The sequence below is a fragment of the Lepus europaeus genome, chromosome 18 (assembly GCF_033115175.1).
Source record: "Lepus europaeus isolate LE1 chromosome 18, mLepTim1.pri, whole genome shotgun sequence".
Taxonomy (NCBI): Eukaryota; Metazoa; Chordata; class Mammalia; order Lagomorpha; family Leporidae; genus Lepus; species Lepus europaeus.
In genome coordinates this window covers 19403748-19419949 of record NC_084844.1, presented here as the reverse complement: position 1 = coordinate 19419949, position 16202 = coordinate 19403748, and positions in this window count along the sequence as shown.

Genomic DNA, 16202 nt, shown 5'->3' with positions numbered 1-16202 from the left:
CATTCTTCATGCACAGATAGCCTTAGGGGCCACAGCCACAGACCACACTCCCTTGTCTGCTGCATGTGGGGCTTGTCTGTTGCGCCCACAAGTCTCCTCTTAACCTCACATCTCTCCTATTAGGGGCGACGTAAGATTCTCTTTACATTTCACAGGTGAGACCCAGACAGGTGCCTGGGCTGCTCAGGGCCATGCAGGGAGCCCGTGGTCCTCCCAGGCGCCGGCTGTCCAGTCTGCAGAGGCCACGTGCAGAGGAAGGGGCACGGAGTTGGAGGTTAAACGTCTGCACTCACTCCCGGGGTCTGCCACTTCCCAGCTGTGTGCCTGGGACAGATCGCCTCACCTCTCTGAACTTCCGTGTTGCCTCCTGGGGATGAGGGGCGAGGCTGGATCCCTCTCTGATCTCAGCACTTTACACAGGATCACCCCCACGGATCCTCCAGCACAGAGAGGCCATGCGACCTGCACAGGGTCGCCCAGTGGAAAGCGGCCAGCTTGGCTGTGTGGAGCGGCTGTGTGGAGGGCAGGGCAGGTGAGAGAATGTGGCCCCCTCCCGGCGGGTCCAGGTCTCCCCAACCTCTGTGGTTGCGAAGACAGAACACGGCCACGGTGGGGAGGGGGGTTAAGGGGGGCGCTAGGAAGTCCCAGGAGGCGGCTTGCTGAGGCCCTGTGGTGGAGGTGGGGGGCCGGGAAAAGATCCAGGGACGGCCCGGAGGACAATCCCTCCTGTTGGCCTTCCCATTCCAGGGCCTGGCCGGGCAGCTGTAACCCGACTCTTGCCCCGGGCCTCCGCATCTGGCCCGGGACCGGGACCGCATCCCAGAGAGGCCCCACCGCCTGGCCCTTTGCCCCTGGAAGGGGTGGGCCCAGGGTCATGGTGGGGTGGGCGGAGAGGTCAGGGGCGCCGGGGGGCGCGCTCGCTGTGGGGGCTCTGCGCGCTGAGCTCCGGGGCCGGCCCCCCCACCCCCAGCGGCACCGCAGCTGCTCGCATCCGTCAGCCCCCTGCGGGCCCTGCCCTGGCCCCTGCATCTTCCTGTCAGCCCCTCCTGGGGCCGGCGGCCAACAGGGCGGCTCTGCACTGGCTGCCGCGAGTTCACTGGATAAAGGCTGGGTCCCGGCACCTTCAGCCTCCCGTGTCCCGGCCCGGCGGCCCAGACACAGAGGCCGTGGGGCACGGGCGTCAGGAAGGGAGGAGACCCCGCTTCTGGTTGCTGTTGGGGGCGGCAGGGGGAGGAGAGGAGGACTCTGCTGGACCCCTGGCCCCAGGAAGAACCGTTGAGCTGGCCAGCACCCCGCACCCAACGGGGACCTGGGGCCACAGGGTGACCCCTGAAAGGACCCACCCAGGGGGCACGAGAGGCAGCAGTGTCGGGGCGGCCTCGCAGGCCCCTTCCCCGCTCTGAGCCTCAGTTTCCCCCTGGCCGGTGGAGTGGCCAGCCGAGGGTGCCTGAGCTGATGGCCCAGGAAAGCCTGGCTGGCGGGGGGGGGGGGGATTACCTGCCTTTTCTTTGCTGAGGCCCTGAACCCCTGGGACAGAGGGCAAGGAGTGCCCATCAGGCCCTGGGTTCCTTCCTCCGGGGCCATGCACAGGAGTCAGGAGGGCCTGGGTTAAATCCCTGCCCTGCCTTCAGTCCATGATTGGCCTCGAGCAAGGCCCTGCATCATCTGAGCCCCGTACCTTCCTTCTCCGTGGGGTTGCGCGAGGGTCCAGGGAGGTGACCTGTGAGAGCGCTTGGCTCAGCCTGGCCCACGGGGGTTCTGTCTAGACGATGACGGGGTTTTCCTTAGAGTCCTGTCCCAAGGAAAACTCTAGAAAGTCCCTGTGAAATGGTGGTGGGCCATCTGGGCGAGGACAGGACAAAGCCATGAGCATCAGCTCACATCTGGGTCACCGCGGGTCCCCAGCAGGGCCTAGAGAGGTGGGACAGGCGACAGACAGACGCGTGGTGAGCCTGGCATTTACTGGGAATGCGTGCCCTTTGCTTGCCAGGAGGCAGCCTGGTCACTGCTGTCAGCCTGCCCCACGGGACACAGCCCCTGCGGGGTCCCGGATGCCCCTGAGAAGCCTGCAGGGCAGGGCCCCTGTATCCCACCCAGGGTCTTGTCCTGAGTCCCGGGGCTCGCTGGGCCCGCGGGAAAGCCTTTTCTCGCGAGTGTATTTTTTAGTCCCTGGGTGCCGGTCTCTCCCCAGGTGCCACCCAGAGTGTAAGTGGACAGCAAGAGAGCGCAGTGCACAGAGGGCCCTGCCTCTGGCCTGGCTCTTGGCAGCCCCGTGGCCTCGGTGTCCCAGGGTCAGACCAGGTCCGCTCTCAAGTGAGGGAGGGAGAGGGAAGCCGCTGGCTGGCGGAGGGGTGACTTGTGTCAGCGAGAACCTGTAGGGCAGCTGTGGGCACAGAAAACCCCACACCACAAAGGGGACACGGAGCTTGTTCCCACCAGAGGCAGCTGGCAAGCCACCAGGGACCCTAGCTCGCTCTCTCTCTCTCTTTCTCTCTCTTTGAGATTTATTTAGCTGAAAGGCAGAGTGACAGAGAGAGAGGGAGGTCTTCTATCTGCTGGTTCACTCCACAAATGGCCGCAATGGTCAGGGCTGGGTCAGGCTGAAGCCAGGATCCCAGCAGCTCCATCCGGGTGTCCCACGTGGGTGCAGGGGCCAGTACTGGGGCCGTCCTCTGCTGCCTCCCAGGCTCATTAGCAGGAGCTGGATCAGAAGCGGAGCAGCCGGGACTGACACTGGCACTGCGATGCTTGGATGTGGGATGTCGGCACCGCAGACAGCTGGGCACTTTCTGCCTTGCTCACTCCGGCACCTCTCGGCCTCTTCTTTCAGGCGTGACAGTCAGCTCATGCTGCAGGGAGTGGGCAGAAGAACCAGCGGGCTCCCCCCGGATCTCTGCCCCATTTGGAGGAGGCTTTCCGGAAGTCCTGTCCATCAGATGCACTGTCCATGTGGCCACGTGCCGCTGCAAGGCAGGCTGGGAAATCGGGGCCCGACAGCCCTTGGCGCTTCTTCCCTAGCAGAACCTGTTTCCAAGCAAAGGGGCCAAGGTGCAGCCCCCAGAGAGAAGGCGGGGCACCCCGTGAGCAGCGAGGCCCGGCCCCTGGAATATGGGGCCACGCTGAGGCCAGAAAGCGAGCTGTTTCTCCCAAGGGCACATTTAACGCCGTGTCCTTTTTCCTCTTCTAAATCCGGCCCCCCGATCTGGGGCTGCACTGCTCTTCAGAGTGGAGTAGGTCTGGCCTCACCTTTTGAGCCAGGAAGCAGCACTTTGACAGAAAGTTCTGGAAGAAAACTTTGAAAGGGCCCTTCCTAGGGGAGGGATGGCAGTTGGGCAAGCTCGCCTCGGGCTAGGCTCTCTGGTGGCTGGAGGAGCCCAGCATCCCCTGGGAAAGCCGTCCCTGGAGTGCTGGGGAGGGTGAGGACGAAGGCTTGGCCCCTGGGCAGGCCGGGGCGTGCAGGGCAGGGCAGGAGTGGCCTGGGACGCCCTGAGCCCACTTCCCGGGGCCTTGCTGCCCAGCCCCTCGCTCTGGAGGCAAGAGCACCATTGTCTGGGGAAACAGCTAACCAGAGAGGACAGCAGCCCGGGATTTATGTGGTGTGGGACAGCTTGGGCTTCCCTCACTGTTTACCCAGCAGTATTTTTTAAAACAGAAATCAGCGTGTGGGTAACCGCAGCTGTGAGTTACGGGCTTGGGCTGTGGCGGGGCGGAGGGGGGGTCCCCTCCACGCTGTTGCTCCCGTCACAGGCCTGGGAACAGCTGAAGGAATGTGCCCCTGGCCAGCTGGGGCCAGGTGAGAAGGGGGTCACACCCTGTTCCCAAACCCTGTCCCCAGGAAGACGCTGGGGTCAGGCCAGTGGGCACTGCGCAGGGAGAGTGCCCAACAGCAACCTGGCATTGGCCAATTCCGCCGGGCGTGGACGTGGGCCCTGTTTTCTCCACTCTTTCCATTTGTAAAGAGAAGCCATCATTCTAGATTTTTTTTATTTTTAGAGGCCATCTCTCAATATTTAAATGTCGGCTGTGAGTTTAAGATACCGTTGGCCAACTGCACGAGGCCCGTGGGCAAGACTCGGCTCCCGGATCGCCAGCTTGCAGCCTCTGATCTTGTCCCAGGCCCCGTGCTCCCCATTTTACAGGTGAGGAAGCTGAGGCTGGAGAGGCCCAGGGCCTCACCGGGAGCTGCACCGGCTGCCACCAGAACACGGGGCTCAGAGGGCCGGCTCAGCCCTCGCGTCCCAGCCAGCACCTCTGCTGGCTGAGACCAGGGCTTCCCTCTGCTTCCCGCTCATTTGCATAGGCGTGACATCGACAAACACACTCCCAACACCCATGATCTGCTGAATTCTGGCACCGGCCTGAGGGAGCAGAGCCCGATGGTCCGGTAGCCTTGGCCTTGGTCTAGGACGACCAATTGGGACTTTCGGCACCCCCAAACTCTGCCAGCCTATGAAAGGACCCGGCTCCTTGGGGGATACAGGATGACCTGGCTCATAAACTCCTTGTAAAAGAGAGCCATACGAGGCTGGGATCCTTGGGTAAACTAAATATTCTTGTAACTTCAAGTTAATTGAAAATCCATAGGTTATCAATTTTCCAAGCAGGAGGATGAAACGGAGGTATTTCAAAGAGCAATTACTCCAGGCCTGGTTTGATTTGTCCCTGAGGGCGTGCAACACACATCGGTGTGAACCCCCCTGGCGTTCGGGCGTCCTTGGGGAGGGCTGCACCCTGGGCTGCTGCTGCACGGCCTCCGTCCATTTCAGGCCCTGGCCGGAGAGGGGAACGCTGCGGCTGCTTCTGACAGTGGCGACTGCCACCCTTGCCCGGGTCACGGCTCTGCTGACCGAGGGCCAGGCCAGGCGCGGACCTCATGGCCTCCCAGCAGGAGGGCGCCACAGCCCACAGCCCGGATGCGAATGCTGGAATGGGGGTTTTCTGCTTCTCTGCTTCCTAGACTTTCTTGCCACTCTGGGGCAGAGAGACCTGGCCGGGGGCGGGGGGTGTCGCACAGTGACATCCGCAGAGACACACACAGAGGGAAAGGGCTCAGACCCCCCAGCCCTGGCACAGGGGCCGTCTGCTTCCTCCTGGCAAATGCCCTAGCTCAGGGCCGGGAGGGACCCTGGGGGCAGCTGAGACACCTCCCTGAGGTTTAAGGCCTCATGAACGTAGTGTTGCGTGTGCCGCCTCCAAGGGTCTTTCTGCTTTTAATTGAAGAAATAAACAATCTCCCCCCAAAGCGTGCCTGGCCGAGAGGAGGCGTGCGCAGCATTCAGAGGACAGCTCTGTGTGCTGCGGAGGGAAAGGCAGCGAGCTGGCCCTGCCTGGGGCCGCAGAGCGGGGACACGCGGGGTCCACACACGTCCTCAGGTTCCCCTCTCCTCCCAGGACTCTGAGAACCCCTGCTCAGGGCCACGGGCCACACAGAATCCAGGGCACATGGGCTCCGTGTACTAGCACACATGTGTATCCATGACAATGCTCTTAGGGACACTACTAGGCGTGTCTGCTCACCCATGCGGGGGGGGGGGGGGGACTGTCCATCTGGGCCGGGCAGGAATTCCAGAGCAGGGGCAGGTGCATATAGTACACAGCCACAGACGCCCAGTCCAGGCCCTCCCAATACCAACACACACGCACACGCACACACGGCCAGGACAGGACTCCCAGCCCTGACGCCACCTCCCCAGGCTGGGAGTCCTGTCAGTCCAAGCTCACCGCCCCAGCAGGGGGTTGTTTCTGAGAACTGCGTGCGTGATTACATTTCAAACATCCCTGGGCTCCTGTACAATCACAACTCCCACTTCGGCACCCAGACAGTTAATACCCCAGCCCCTGGGCCCGAGAAGCATCTCACCCCACGGCCAGAGGGCCCTGCCTTGCCCTTGCTGGAGGAGCTTTGCCTGCACTAAGAGGAAGGGTGAGGCCGGCGCTGTGGCTCACTAGGGTAATCCTCCACCTTGTGGCTCCGGCACACCGGGTTCTAGTCCAGTTCGGGGCACCGATCCTGTCCCGGTTGCCCCTCTTCCAGGCCAGCTCTCTGCTGTGGCCAGGGTGTGCAGTGGAGGATGGCCCAAGCCCTTGGGCCCTGCACCCCATGGGAGACCAGGAGAAGCACCTGGCTCCTGGCTTCGGATCAGCGCGTTGCGCCGGCCGCAGCTGCCATTGTAGGGTGATCCAACGGCAAAGGAAGACCTTTCTCTCTATCTCTCTCTCTCTCACTGTCCACTCTGCCTGTCAAAAAAAAAAAAAAAAAAATCGCTTCTCGGCCTTTTGGCTAAGATCAAGTGTAGTAAAAAAAAAAAAAAAAAAAAAAGAGGAAGTGTGAGAAAAACTGCGTCCCGGGTCTGGGCAGAAGCATTTCAGCATTAGGGACAGGGCCTTGGGTCTGGGAGCGCCATCTGGTGGTGATTATTAGAAATGCAGCATATTCTGCAGTGGACCCTTGTCTGGCCTGTGGGACCCACTTAAGCCTAGAAGGTGGAAGGGTGTGTCTGCCTCGTTTACCCTGTGGGGTCCCAAGAAAGCACCTGGAAGCTTTTGTGGCACAGATGGGCATCCCTAATAAGGAGAAAAGTATTCCCGACCCACAAAGCTCAAGGGTGGGTGTGAGGATGAAGCTAATCGGGTATTTTCCCATTGTGAAATGCTGCATGGTGCTGGAAGCAGCTGGGGTGAGTGCTGACTTTTGGGTGGGGCCCAGGCGCAGCCACATCCTCCCCCCACGTTGCCTGGAGACGGCTGCAGGGCAGACGCTTGGGCTGGGGGAACCCCAGTCAGATGTCTTCACGGGGCATGGGGTGACTTGGACAAGGAAACAGAGACTCTAGGCCTCATCCTGCCCCTCCACTGCCAGCCACGTCCTGGAGGCTTTTCTGTGCAGGTGCGATGTGGAGTAACGGTGGCGTGGTCTGGAGGCACAGATGGGGCCCGGGGCGCAGGGCAGCAACGGAGGGCTGTCGGGATAGGCTTGTTGTTGCTTCGGGATTTCTTTATCTTTCTTTGAAAGACAGAGCTACAGAGACAGAGGGATCTTGCATCTGCTAGTTTACTCCCACATTGGGTGGCACAGGCCCGCGTAATTGGGCCATCTCCCGCCACTTTCCTGGGTTGGAAGCAGAGTAGCCAGGACCTGAGCTGGTGTTCTGATCTGGGATGCCGGCATTGCAGGCGGCAGCTTACCTTGTGGCACTACCGCGTCCTTGTCCCAGGACAGGGTTGGCCTAATCATGCTGGAAATACGTCATTGAGGTGGTGGCTGGCTCCACGCTGGCAATGCAGGGACACTGTCACCTGCCCAGCCCCAGGTGACCCAGGGAAGCCTTCCCAGGGCCCAGGTGAACACTGACTGTGAGGGCAGTGGTGGGCGGCCAAGTACCGGGCTGCCCAGGACAAGCCACCTGACCATGGGCCTGTGCCTTAGCTTATCCAAGGTCAGTTTTTAAGTAGGGAAAACAGCTAAAACTCAAATTAAATATGAGTGACAGGGCTCTATCCACTGTAATGCAATAATGAAGTGCTTTTTTATTTAAAGAATTATTTTTATTTATTTGAAAGAGAGTTACCAAGAGAGGTAGAGACAGAGAGAGAGAGGTCTTCCATTCCACTGGTTCACTCCCCAAATGACTGCAATGGCCAGAGCTGAACTGATCCAGAGCCAGGAACCAGGTGCTTCTCCTGGTCTCCCACGTGGGTGCATGGGCCCAAGCACTTGGGCCATCTTCCACTGCTATCCCAGGCTATAGCAGAGAGCTGGATCAGAAGAGGAGCAGCCGGGACCAGAACCAGCACCCATATGGGATGCCAGTACTGCAGGCCAGGGCTTTAACCCACTACGCCACAGTGCTGGCCCCAATGAAGTATTTTTTTAAATTCTGCCTATTGATTTATTCTTCTGTTTTTTAAACATGTGCTCATCTACCCATCAGGTGACAGGCAGAGTCGTGCTAACAGCGACTCCTCCCATCTCACAGGCCCTGGGCACAGGGCCACCCCAGCTGTACCTGAAGTCCCCACGTGAGTCTCTATCAGACATCGCATTGTTAGCGCCGCCCCTGCTGCTGGGCTGGGGCCCCGAGAAGGCATCTCCGTCTGAAGGGGCATCCTCAGGGCTCCCGAGCAGCCGCTTCTTGAGGGGCCTGAGCAGGGCCCTCCCAGCTGTGGGTGCTCAGTCCTGGGCCCTGGGGCCACCATGCCCGCCGCTGAGATGAGAACCGGACAGGCGGGGAACTGGCTGGACTGGCACCCAGCAGCCTCCTCGCCAGGCCCCAGACCGCCAAACCAGGGCCACAGCCAGAACTGCACCCCAGTCTCTCCAGGAAGCCATCGCAGGCGCGTGGCCTGGCACCCTGGGGAGCACAAAGGCTCAGAGCCAGGGGCCTGCGTGTGCACCAGCCCGGCCACCCTGACACTGCACTTTCAGCCTAATCTCGGGACCCCTGTTTCCAAACGGCTTCACCAGGTAGATGGTTTTTTAGACCTACTGTGTGCAATTCGAGATGTAGTAGGGTGTCTCGATGGACCTGGGAGCTGGCATTTTGCAGGCCTGGGTTTGAACGCCCCTCGAGCCCCTGCCTGGCTGGGAGTCTGTCAGCAAAGACAGCGACCACAGCGACGCAGCCCAGCACCCGGGACAGTGGGTCGTGGAGCCAGACCCGGAGGACTGCGACATCCAGACAGGGGAAGGGAGTGGATCTCATTCCGGCAGACTCCCGGCAGCTGCTGAGACCGCGTGGGGACGTGGCGCGCGTGGAATGCGCCAGCCCAGGCTGAAGTCTGCTCGTGGGCGGAGCGGCCGGCCGCCTCCTCTGCAGCAGAATTTCCAAGCAGTTGGTTTCTCCGAAAGACACGAATCCTTTTGGGATCGATCTTATTCCCCACGCACTGCGGGAGTCGCGGACTTCCGGAAGGCTGGCGGCAACGGTGGGGTCCACCCACCTGCAGACTCGGAGCAGCCACCTGGGGGAGGTCAGGAAAGGTCTGGCCCAGGAGCTCTGCAGGAAACGGCCAGGGGAGAGGTGTGGGGTGGACGGGGTGTGGGCACTGCTGTTCTGGGGGGGTGGGTCTGAAGGGGGAGGAGGCTCAGGAGCCAGAGGAGGAGAATGTGAGCAGGTGACAGGGCGCATGTGTGCACGTGTGTGTGCACGTGTGTGTGTGCATGCAGGGAATGGGAAAGAACAAGGCACGAATGTGCCCGGTGCGTCCTAAAGTCAGGGCCCCAGGGAACAGGGACCAAGCATTCTGGCTCACGGTGGACATTCTGGAAGAAAACAAGGACAGAGCGTGTCCCAGCAGCTGCAGAGGGCTGGGCGGGATCCGAGACAGGCGCTGAGGCTGTTGGGGGGTGTGGGGGAGGGAGAGCAAGGCCCCGCTGCAGGCCAGGTGGAGGGCGGGAGGGCTGTGCAGCCCGACAGGCCCCAGTGCTGTCACCCAGGCCCCTGAGCTCCGGGAGCAGTCAAAGCCCAGGGCAGAGGAAGGGCTGAGGGCAGCCCTCCCCGGGGAAGCAGCTGGCGCTGAGGGGCTCCCTCTCCTGTTGCGTCCCCTGCCCTTCTTCCTCCTTTCCCCCTGACTTAGGAGCCAGACAAGCAGCTCTAGGGCTGGCTCTGCCCTCGCAGGCCGTGGGAGCAACTGTGGGCAGGCCCTGCAGACCGTGCCTCCCAGTGTGGGAGGGGGCTGTGAGCACTCCGCGGCGCTCCCCGACGTCCCGGATCCTGCGACAGGGACCCTCACCCCATGCCGGGGCGGGCCACCTATGGCGGAAGGCCGTGGGAATCGTGTTGCGGGCTTGTCTGGGGTGGGCAAGAAGCCCCGCCTCCCATCAGAGGTTGGGGTCCTCGGCAGTCCACGCAGGGGCTGGACCAGAGTCTGACAGGGAACACCGGGGGTGACCCAGGGGTCTTTCCTGTGCCCAAGGAAGGACTTGAGCAGCCGCTCCCCAGTTCCATGGGGCCCCCAGCTGGCCGCGTGCCCTGTGCCACAGGAGCCAGCACCGGGTAAGCCTCCTGGGCCAGGCGAGGCTGGAGACCCCGCTGACCACCCAACGGCCCCGCTCTGCCCCCTGCCCCCCCACCCCCGAGGTGGGGGCGGGGCGCCTCACCTCAGAGCCCCCAGTTCACCCCACTCGGGGCAAAGCCTTGTTTTCTCAAACTCGGACAAAACACTCGGAAAGTCCCTCCTGGGGAAGAGGGGCCAGGGAGGAAAGACCCCAAGGAGCTGGAAGGGGGACGGAGGCCCCACGAGCTCGAGCTCCACCGCCAGCCAGCCCCAACAGGAACTCCCCTTGGTGATCCGGGGCCTTGCTCACCGCTTGTATTATTATTATTATTATTATTATTATTTTTTTTTTTTTTGAGAAGGGTCTTTCTTTTTGCCGTTGGTTCACCCTCCAATGGCCGCCGTGGCCGGCGCATCTTTGGTAAGAGGAAAAGTGACCTTCAGTATCTGATACCAAAGCTTGTCTTGTAACTGTGACTCAGGTCATGGCAATCAACTTGGACCAGTGCACACCCAGAGGCCCAGGAGAAGAGGAGAAGGGACTAAAAAGAACATATTATTTCTTTTCTTTTTGACAGGCAGAGTGGACAGTGAGAGAGAGAGACAAGTCTTCCTTTGCCGTTGGATCACCCTACAATGGCAGCTGCGGCCAGTGCACCGCGCTGATCCGAAGCCAGGAGCTTCTCCTGGTCTCCCATGGGATGCAGGACCCAAGCACTTGGGCCATCCTCCACTACCTTCCCAGGCCACAGCAGAGAGCTGGCCTGGAAGAGGGGCAACCGGGACAGAATCCAGCACCCAACCCGGGACTAGAACCCGGTGTGCCGGCGCCACAATGTGGAGGATTAGCCTGCTAAGCCACGGCGCCGGCTGCTCACCGCTTCTATTTGCACTGATTTCTCTCCTGCAGCAACAGCCAGGAGAGTGTGTTCCTTTGGGGCCAAGCAGAGACCACGGTGCCTGCAGGGCAGCCGCCCTGGCTCTTGGGGTCATGCAGGAAACCGGTCCCGAGAAAGCCGCAGCCTCCCGTGGCCGGCTGCCCAGCGCAGCAGCAGGGACCCGAACAGGCGCCTTCCCAGTCTCCGGATCCGGCCGTGTCTGGCCCCGCCTCTGCCCACAGGCTCCTGGGCAGCATCCGAGAGGTGATCCGCGGGCCTCCACACACCGCAGCGTCTAAGCCGAGAGCGCCCGGTCCAGGTCCAAGGGCCGCACCCCCGCGTCTGCCCGGGACTCCCTGGCCCAGGGACGCAGAGCCGCAGTCCGTGGCCTCGGCGGGGCGCCGGCGCCCTCTGCTGGCCGATCCCAGAACGACGCCGTGCCGTGCACCTCTGCGCGTGGACTCCCAGAAGCCAGCCCAAGCTCCCTCCGCAAGAGGGCCAGGCCTCGCCTGGGCTCCAGCTTGACCGTGCTTGACCATGCCTCTTTTTAGCTGCATGATCTTGGGAAAGCCAAGGAGCCCCAGAGCCTTACCTGTGAGCAAGGTCCTTGTGAGGATTACCCAGGAAAAACCCGGCGTATACCTGGTGTCTTCAACAGAGAGGGAGAGAGAGTGTGTGTACCCGTGCCCGTCCATTGGCTCATTCCTTAAACGGCTGCGATGGCTGGAGCTGGGCCAGGAGGAAGCTAGGAGCCGGCTCTCAGGGTAGGTCTCCCATGAGGGGGGCAGGGACCCAATTGTTTGGGCCATCACTGCTGACTCCTTCCTAGTAGCAGCAAATTAGTCAGGAGTTAGGAGCCAGATCGGGGATTCGAACTCAGGCCCTCCCATTTGGGACATGGGTATCTCAACCTGTAGGTCCAACGCCTGCTTTGGTAGCTATAGCTGAACTACCCATGTCACTGGGGTCTGAGAAGGCGCTTTAGAAAGGTAAGATGAGCCCCAGCTCTGGTGGAGGGCAGCTGGGGGTTACCTGGGGGGCCCTGGGAGACCCGGGCTTTGTAATGGAAATGAAACATGTTCATTTTTGTTGTCTTGCTTTATCTTCTGCCTGTTCTGGGGGGTTGGGGGTTGGGCAGGTGATAGTACACCACCTCCAGGGAGGGCTCCAGGACCAGCCACAGGCTCCTGGAGAAGGGCCGCTGTCTCTCTGTTGACCGTAATCCTTTTTTTTTTGTTTGTTTGTTTTTAATTTGAAAGGCAGAGTTACAGAGAGAGGTAGAGACAGGGAGAGAGGTCTTCCATCCGCTGGTTTACTTCCCAGATGGCCACAATAGCCGGAGCTGCACCGATCCGAAACCAGGAGCCAGGAGCTTCTTCTGGGTCTCCCATGTGGGGTGCAGGGGCCCAAGGACTTGGGCCACCTTCTACTGCTTTCCCAGGGCATAGCAGAGAGCTGGATCAGAAGAGAAGCAGCTGGGACTAGAACCAGCGCCCATGTGGGATGCTGGTGCTTCAGTACAGGGCTTTAACCCACTGCGCCACAGTGCCGGCCCCCGTGGTCCGGGTTTTGACAGCCATCAAGCTGGGTCAGGATACGAGCTGCTTCTTCACGGAGGTTCAGTGGCTGCGTGATGGGAGCCCCAGGGAGGACGGGGAGTGGGCCAGGGGCCAGGCAGGCCCTGAGGCAGGAGGGTCTGGCGAGTGCACAGTGAGAAGGTACAGTGACAACTGTGTTTGCCGGAGCTGTCACCAACCAGCGGCCATGACCGGGGCCCAGGGTCCCACGCTGTGTGTGGCCAGGGTTCTGCCGTTGGGTCACCCAGCCTGACCCCAGGGGGGACTTGTACGCTGGCTCCATCCACTGCCTCCCCGCGAGCCCTGGACACCTGGGAAGCCGAGGAGAGGATGTGCAGGGCTCAGGGACTCGGGCCAGGACGTCCCGCTCACACACGGGCCCTCGGGAGGTCTTGGCCAAGGGTCCCACACCAGGTGGGGCGGGGGCGGGGGAGGGAAGGAGAGAGAGGGGCAGAGAGGGACTTGGGCCAGTTCGCGGCCCCCTGACGGTTTGCACAGCTGTAGCCGGCGGGGTCACAGCAGGCCAGGCCCCACGCCTCTCCCCGTCCTGGGCGCTGCAGGCCCCGGGTGAGCCGTTGCTGCAGAGAAGTGGGCAGCTGGGGGCGAGGGCGGGAGGGAAGCAGCTGCCGCGCCCTGGGCATTAACTTGATTGAGGAGATGGACAGGTCGCCCCCTCCTGACTGAGAGCCACCGGGGAGTGAAGGTCTGTGGCTATTTCCAGACAGAACTGCCTGATGGGATGAAATAGCTCAACTCCTGCCATTAAGCCAGGAAGGCCACGGCCATCGTAAATCTCCGCTCCCCCATCCCCGCCAGCGTGGAGTAGCCACCTCAGTGGGACGGCCCCGCCCCTGCTGGCCGTGCCCCCTGGGGACCAGGCAGGCTCCTTGCAGGGCTCACGAACACCACGCTGAACACGCGTCTCTCTTCTGGGGTGACTTAGAAGTCTGCCCGGCCCCCGGCTCAGATCCTCCGTGGTCCACACAGGGCCGCTGAGCTCTGCCCTCCATGGCTCTGGCCGGGCCAGCCACTCCCTGAGCACATGTCCTGCTGTCCTGGGCCCCGAGCAGGGTTCCCTGGGACAGTGGAGGAGGCGATCGGGGCACAGTACCTCCTGTGTTCCTTCCTGGTAAGGCCTGGCTCAACTCTGTCCCCTCTGTTGGGGGTGCCCCTCCCCTACCGCCTCCCTGTCCCCAGGGGCCTCCTCTGCAGGGGGTCCCACAGATCCCCCCAAGGTGTGCAGGCCCTCTGCTCTGTGTTTGGGGAGGCAGCTGGGGTGGAGAAGGCAGTGGTCGGGGCAGCTTCAGATGGAGGAATATCGGGTATGGGAGATAAAATTTTTGGAGTTGAAGACATCCTCTCCTGGGCTGGCCAACTGAGGGAGGCCTCCTGGTGGACACCAGGCATGCAATTCCACTGGTGGCCACCAGGTGGTGTGTGGGGTCCCTGGGGCAGTTCTGATGAGAGGAAGCCCATAAAACAAAAAGCAGTGTAGGTTGTTTTTTGTTTTTGTTTTTGTTTTTTTTTTAAGATTTATTTTATTTATTTGAAATACGGAGTTACAGAGAGAGAGTCAGAGAGAAAGAGAAGTCTTCCATCCGCTGGTTCATTCCCAAAATGGTTGCAACAGTTGGAGCATGGCCTATCTGAAGCCAGGAGCCAAGAGCTTCTTCCAGGTCTCCCACGTGGGTGCAGGGGCCCAAGGACTTGGGCCATCCTCCACTGCTTTCCCAGGCACATTAGCAGGGAGCTGGATCGGAAGTGGAGCAGCCGGGACTAGAACTGGTGCCCTTATGGGATGCCAGCACTGCAGGCCAGGGCTTTAACCTGCTGTGCCATAGCACTGGCCCCAGAAGTGTAGTTTTTAAAAGTTCAGCATCGAATCTCATATTTAAAGAAAAATTTAACTTAACCTCATATTTAATTAAATAACCAAATCACTCAAACATTGTAAATTAAATCAGTCTCATATTTTTTAAAAAAATTAATTTGAGAGGCACAGAGACATCCCCCACCCCTGATTCACTCTCCAAATGCCTGCAGTGGCCAGAGCTGGGCCAGGCCAATGCTGGGGGCGGATGCCAGGAGCCAGAGCTCGGTGGGTCTCCCACCTGGTGGCAGGGACCCAACTTCCGGGGCCATCGCCTGCTGCCTCCCGGGGTGCGCACTGGCAGGAAGCTGGAAGAGAGGGCAGAGCTGGGACCCGAACTCGGGCACCAATCTGAGGGGCACACGGCCCCGCCATGCTTACCCACTGCGCCAAACGCCTGCCTCCCAACCCCTACAGATGACGCCAGGGCTGCCACTCCTGTTCCCTGCCCGTCCCCACCCTGCGATGACAGTGCCCAGTGCCTTCTCCCCAGGGACCTGGCTAGGGGCTTGCAGGAGCTGTCTCTGGCGCCAGCTGCCCCTGAAGCCCTTCCTCCATCAGTCAGGGGCGCCGGGCTCAGCACACGTGAGTGACAGTCATTTTAAAAATGTATATATTTTTTAAGATTTTATTTACTTGAGAGGTAGAATTACAGACAGTGAGAGGGAGAGACAGAGAGAAGGTCTTCCTTCCGTTGGTTCACTCCGCAGATGGCCGCAACAGCTGGAGCTGAGCTGATCTGAAGCCAGGAGCCAGGAACTTCTGGATCTCCCACGTGGGTGCAGGGGGCCAAGGACTTGAGCCATCTTCTACTGCTTTCCCAGGCCACAGCAGAGAGCTGGACTGGAAATGGAGCAGCTGGGACTAGAACCGGCGCCCATATGGGATGCCAGCACCGCAGGCAGAGGATTAACCTAACTGTGCCACAGCTCCAGCCCCTAAAAATGTATTTTTTAAAATTTATCTGCACTGGCTGCCCGCTGGAGAGACAAACGGGAGAGACCCCTGCCTGGGGTCCATGCCTGCTGCAGCTGGGCCCAGCGCCGTGCCACAGGCATCTCATTACTGGGAATAAAACCCCCCCTGAGACTGGTTGAAAATCAGGCCGGGGTGGGCTTGTGCGCTGGCCACTAAGCTGCTACCTGGGACGTCCACGTCCCGTATCAGAGCGCCTGCTTCAAGTCCCAGCTCCTCCGCCTCTGATCCCGCTTCCAGCCGGTGCTGCACTTGATGACTCAACACGTGGGTCCCTGCCACCCTCAGGGTGGCCAGGCTGGAGTCCCGGGCTCCTCCTGGCTTTGGCCTGGCCCAGCCCTGGCTGTTGCAGGCATTTGGGGAGTGAACCAGCGGACGGAAGATCTCCCCCTCCTTCAGCCTTTCAAAAACAATGAAAACAAGTTCATAACAGCTGGTTTTGGATGGAGGGCGCGTCGGCCCCTGGCCGGTGTGCGACCCCCTCCCGGGCAGGCCGAGCGCTTCTCTCTGCATGAAGAGCCCCGTGCACATGGCGGTGCTGCCCGCCCGCGCACCGGCTGCCCTCCTCGCCTGGGGGGTGGGGGGTGGGGGGGGTGTGGGGGGGGGGCGAGGCGTCGCCGTCTCACGCATGCGCCGCATAGGCCCTGTCCTGGGCCGCTGGACTCCGCTCTTGCTGACCGCCCGGGAGCGCCCAGCCCCACGTGGGACCAGGCGGCGTCTCCTGGGCTCCGGGTGTCTTGTGGGCTTCTACAGCCTGTGTGTGGTAGACGTGGGGCCGGCGGGCAGCCCCCAGCAGCTCCATGAGACCGCCGAGGAGGAGAGCCTTCGACCCATTGCACAGACTGGGAGACCGAGCCGCAGAGCGTCCCTCAACGCCTCCCCGAGATCCGAGGGCTGAGGGAGGCG